This window comes from Ipomoea triloba, chromosome 5, assembly GCF_003576645.1.
Source record: "Ipomoea triloba cultivar NCNSP0323 chromosome 5, ASM357664v1".
NCBI classification, from domain to species: domain Eukaryota; kingdom Viridiplantae; phylum Streptophyta; class Magnoliopsida; order Solanales; family Convolvulaceae; genus Ipomoea; species Ipomoea triloba.
This window is the reverse complement of record NC_044920.1, coordinates 11,532,789-11,539,189: the sequence shown is the minus strand read 5'-3', so window position 1 is coordinate 11,539,189 and position 6,401 is coordinate 11,532,789.

Below are 6,401 nucleotides of genomic sequence, written 5' to 3'. Positions count from 1 at the left end.
TCTAAACAACCAAACCACTCAAGATCTTGTGTACTAAAGGGCTGGAAGCTCCATATATGCATGGGAGTGTGCTGGAAGCAAAGTAGTGGGGGGACACGTATGTGGCAAAGAATGAAGGATGTTCGATGCCGTCCATGAGTCCTTCAACAATATAAATAAGGTGTCTTTCCTCTTCTTAAAAACCATCCTTAGCTCACCAAACTCCTTTTGGTCCATTGGTTTGAGTCTCCACCCTTCTACTAGCATATTAAGATTCAATTTCTAGCGGTAACATTGTTACTTCTATTTCATTATTAGGGTTATAGCTTGTATTATTTATTATTCTTAGCCCATTATTTAGAGTATAACTTGTGTTATTTATTATTTGGGTTGCCGTTTTGAGTTAGTATCTCGAGCTTTGTACATATTTTTTTGGGCCTAGACCCCAGAGCAAATAATACTACTATATTTTCTTGCCCCGTTCTGTATCACTATATCGGGTTTATGATGGACCTGGTTCCAACAAAATCATCAATTAATTTTTGGTATATATAGTATTTAAGAATAAGGGTCAAATAAGCCACTGAACTACATACCAAAATGCAATTAGGCTATCGAACTCAAAAACAATGCAATTGGGTCCTTGAACTACACAAATTCATGCAATTTCATCCAAATGACCTGTTTTACCTGATGTGCCGGTTACCAATTTTAAAATAATTTTAAATAAAATAATTAATTAAAAATTAAAAATTTAAAAATTTTAAAAAAAAAACACGTTAGTCTGGATACGAATCGTCTCCGGCCGGCTTCGTCTCCAGCCATGGAGACAAAGACCTCCATCTCTAGCCATGGAGACAAAGACCTCCGTCTCCATGGCCAGGAGGGAACCTTCGTTTCCTTGGCCATGGAGAGGAAATGTCTCTTCGACGGCCAGAGACGAAGCAAACCTTCGTCTCAATGGCCAGGAGACAAAGGAACCTTCGTCTCCTCGCTATGGAGACGAAGAAGCTGACCAGAGACGAATCGTCTCCGGCCGGCAACTCTTTTTTTTTGTTAATTTTTTTTTAATTTTTAATTTAATTATAATTAATTATTTTATTTAAAATTATTTTAAATATTATTTTTAAAATTGGTAATAGGCACACCAGGTAGAACAAGTGATTTTGGATTAAATTGCATGAATTTGTGTAGTTCAAGGACTCAATTGTATTGTTTTTGAGTTCAATGACTTAATTGTATTTTGGCGTGTAGTTTAGTGGCCTATTTGACCCTTATCCCTAGTATTTAAAATTTGTTTTCATTATTTAAAATAAAATTATAGTTATAAAATTAAAGTTATTTAATTATAAAAAAAAAATCTAAAAACATAATAAGTATGAAAGAAGGTTATACCCTTCATTTATGTCCCTTTTTTCCGTTATGTTTTTTAATACATTATGCTATAAAAGTTGTACTTCACAATATTTTAGACAAATATACCCTACCATTATAACTTACATTATCTTTTCCACTATTGTTACTATGCACATGCATTCACCATATATTTTCTTATTTTCTTCAATAATAATAATATATACACATTATATATTGGAGTTATATTTTAGTTATTTCGTAAAATATAAAAATAAAATTTACAAAAATATTTTACATTATTATTATTATTATTATTATTATTATTTACAATAATTTAAATATCTAAAATATAAATAAATTTAAAATTTTAATATAAAATATTAATATTGGGCACCTATTTTTTGCGCATCGCGCATAAGAAAAAACTAGTAATAAATGATATGTATGAATTTAAATAAGTAGGGTCCATAAAAATGTGAGAAAAAGAGAAAAAGAATTCCAAAGAAACTAAGGGTGTGTTTGGTAGCCCCGGGCTTTGAGTGTTTGGGAACATCCGGAAAATGTGGTTAACGGAAATCATTTTCCGTTGACCACGGAAAATAGGGGGATTTTTCCGGAAAATAACTTCCGGATAAAAAATTCGGAAGTCATTTTCCCGACATGGAAAATGGCTTCACGCTAGAGGGAGGGATGGCTAAAACCAGAGCCGTCCCTCCATCAGTCCGGCGGAAACCAGAGGCAGCGAGCTCCTCTTTCTTTTCTTTTTTTTTCTTTTTTTTTTTTTACTTTTTAATTTATTTATAATAAATATTATTGTTAATAAAATTACTAAGTGAAAATTATTTTGAAACTCCCTAAGTTGTACCAAGTTATTGTGACAATTTTGTTAGCTCAGCAGATAGTTCAAAAACAGGTTCTCTTAAGATGTTTTAGGTTTATTATAGTTTAGTTCAGTAAATAGTTCAGAAGACTTGGAAGGCTTTGAAGACAGCTCAGTGAACGAAGCACTGTACCAGAGCAAGAGAGATGTTCAAGGTTAGTTACGGAGACTCCAACAACTTATTAGAATCAGAGCAAGATATATAAGAGACAAGTCCCTTGTGATCCAGTTAGAGAAATTTACTCTGAAGATCTAAACGTGAGGTTTCCATTTACGTGATTACAAGAAATCTTGACAAAGCTTACCTTTGATTCAAGATATATCTTCTCGGGGAAGTTTATTGGGCAAGCATTCACTCTGAACGCCATTCGTGCCATCATTGAGGGGAAGCCTCAATCCAAGAAGATCGGGAGATCAAGTTCTTGTCAACTCTTCAAGGTTGAACTCTAGATTGAAGTCTATGATGATTTTCTAGAGTTACCGCGTGATTCTCGACTGTAAATTGGTGGTACATTTCACAGTGTTGATGAATGAAGAGTTGGGCAATCAGAGTGATGCCCCTCAGACGTAGGAATTGAGATTCCGAACTGAGTTACCAATTTCTGGTGTTCTTACTGCTTTATTATCTGCTTATTCATGATTGCATTTTAATACGCATTTTTCTTATCTCTTTACTAGACCAGTAAGTAGTTAAGGGCCTTCTAATAAATCTAGCAATTAGGTTTAATCATTGGGAGACTCTTTCAAATCTCTTAGACCTTGATTGGGGTAGTCTAAGATTTCACTTGGTATCAGAGCGAAGTCTCAAGGCTATTCTCTTGATATACGATCCTTTGAAATTCTCTGTTTTCCTTTTTCTTTAACTTTGTTCTTCAAAGATTGTTTGCTGTGTTTACAAAAGAAGATATGGAAGGGCAAGCTAGACCTCCTCAACTGATCGGTACCAACTATGCTTACTGGAAGGCGAGAACCAGGATCTATCTCCAAGCATAAGGTGTAAATGTGTGGAAAGTTGTTACTCATGGGTGAACTCACACTAAAAGGATTCAAGAAGACAAGTCTGAGATCCTGGCTCCGGTTGAACAATGGACTGCCGAAGAAATCAATAACAGTGATAACAACAACAAGGCATTGAATACAATTACTGGATCGCTCGATGAAGGTCAATTTGGATTAATCGCTGGATGCAGCTCTGCAAAAGATGCTTGGGAAATTCTTGAAAAGCTTTATGAAGGAGATTCGTCTGTTAAACAAACCAAGATGCAGCAAGTTCTCACCAGATTTGAGGAATTACGCATGAAAGATGAAGAAACCATTGTTGAATTCAATGCTAGGGTTCAAGAATTAAAGAACGAAGCTGTTGTGTTGGGCGAATCGTTTTCCTCGGATAAACTGGTTAGAAAGATTCTTCGATCCCTACCAGTGCGCTTCAGGATGAAAGTTACTGCAATTCAAGAAAGTGTAGGTTGGGAAACAAAATCTGTTGCTGAATTAATGAGCAATCTGAGGACATATGAAATGGACATCCTATCGCAAGATAATAACTCTAAAAAGGGGAAGAATGTAGCCTTCATTGCCGAAGAATGTGACTTAGAAGAAGAGTGCGAAGAATTAGATAATGAATCTGTGGCAATGATAACAAGAAACTTCACCAAGATTCTGAAACAGATAAATCGAAGAAACAGAGGAGGTAAGATTCAACCAAATAGATCAAACAGTACTATTCCATCTTCGTCAAATTCATCTAGATCCGGTGGAAAATCATCAAATTCAAACTACCTGAAAAACTCTGGTCTGACAAATCAATCTGGACAATATCCAAATCAGACACGACAAAATCAAAGGCAACAGGGGGAAATCAAGAATAAGAACAAAGGAATTCAATGTAGAGAATGTGAAGGCTTTGGGCATATTCAGGTGGAATGTGCTACCTACCTTAAAAGGAAAAAGTCTATGAAAGCAACCACTTGGAGTGATGAAGAATGCTCAGAAGAGACTCAAGATGAAGATGAAGAAATATCAGGAAACTTTGTTGCATTCACTGTAGTTATGGCTGAATCTCACTCGGAATCGGACAATTACTCAGATCATGAAGATGTAGACAAACTTCCTTATGAAGAACTTGAGCAATCCTACATTCAACTGTACAAGAAATGAGACATTCTCTTGAAGACACACACAACCACAAACTCTAAAAATGAGTTCCTGGAAAAGAACATTGAATCATTGAAGAAACTGGTTGCTGACAAAGATGTTGAACTAGCTGAGTCCAGCTCCAAAGTGATGATGCTCTCAGCTGAATTGGAAGCTTTCAAAAAGCAAATCCAAATGATGAACACAACATAAACCCTGAATCAAATCCTTGACTCTGGAAGATCACCCAACATTCGAAACGGTCTGGGGTACATTCGAAACTCTCAAAATCCATTCTCTATTAAGTTTGTTCCTGCAGGTACTAGCACTTGGACAAATATTGAAACCAACCAGAAAATTTTGAGGAAATATACTCCAATATGTCACTACTGCAGCAAGAAAGGCCACACAAGACCAGAATGCTATAGGTTTTATAGTGATCAGAGAATTGACAAATTTCAGAAGAAATGGATCACCCCTGTTAGTCGTCAAGTTTGGGTAAGAAAGTCAGATTTGGTCTATTATTCTATGCTTTTTGGGAAAGAACAGGGAAAATGGTATTTCGACAGTGGTTGTTCTGGACATATGACTAGCAGTAAAGAATTTCTTAAGAATGTAATTCCTTATACTGGACAAGTAACCTTTGGTGATGGAATCAAAGGTGACATCATGGGTATTGGGATTCTCAATGTAGCCGGACTGCCTTCAGTGTCGAAAGTTCTACTGGTTCATGGTCTTAAAGCTAATCTGATCAGCATCAGTCAGCTGTGTGACCAAAAGTTGAATGTTGGATTTACAAAAGATCGATGCATTGTCAAGGATCAACAGAACAAGGTTATCATGGAAGGTATAAGATCCTCTTATAATTGTTTTATTCTGTCTTCTAATCTTCTGTGCTGCAGGACAACTAGTGACAATACGGATCTATGGCATCAAAGACTTGGACATATGAACCATCAAGACATGAATCAACTTATAAGTCATGAATGTGTAAGGGGCATACCAAAGTTCAAAGTTAAGGAAACTGGTATATGTGGGCCATGTCAACTTGGAAAGCAAACCAGAGCCCCACACAAATTTTACAACCATATAGGAACCTCTTCATGTCTAGATCTTCTGCATATGGACTTAATCGGACCAACACAAGTGGAAAGCTTGGGAGGTAAAAGATATATATTTGTCTGTGTTGATGATTACTCTCGTTTTTGCTGGGTAATGTTTCTCAGAAATAAGTCAGAAGCTTTTGAACAATTTGAGAAACTGTGTTTGAAGCTGCAAAAAGAAAAAGGATCACACATTGTGAAAATTGTGAGGATCAGATCAGATCACGGTAGGGAATTTGAAAATCAGGATTTCTCTAACTTCTGCTCCAAAAATGGAATCAGTCATGAATTTTCAGCACCCAAAACTCCTCAGCAAAATGGAGTAGTTGAACGAAAGAACAGAACCATTCAAGAGATGGCTCGAGTTTTGATTAATAGCAAAAACCTTCCTCAGTTCTTTTGGGCAGAGGCAGTACATACTGCATGTCATATAATCAACAGAGTTTATCTCAGACCTGGGATGTCACATACACCATACGAGCTATGGCGAGGAAGGAAACCAAATCTGAAATACTTTCGTATCTTTGGCAGCAGATGTTACATATTAAATGACAGAGAAAAGGTTGGAAAATTTGAGCCAAAAAGTGATGAAGGCATATTCTTGGGATACTCACAGAATAGCAGAGCCTATAGAGTTTACAACAAACGTATCAATACTGTTCAAGAATCAATCAATGTAATTGTCAATGATCAACCGCAAACTGTTAGTGAGTATGTACCAGTCGCTGAACCTGATCAATGCCAAAGAAAATCAGATGATGAAGAAGGAATCAAGAAATCTGAGTCAGACACTGAACCAGAGGACTCAGAACCAGATACTGAACCACATACAAACATTGACTCTCAACCATCTACACAACCAAAGCAGGTTCCATCTCACGTTCAGAAGAATCATCCTGCAAAAAATATACTGGGGACACCCACGGCGGGTGTTCGAACCAGAGGAATGT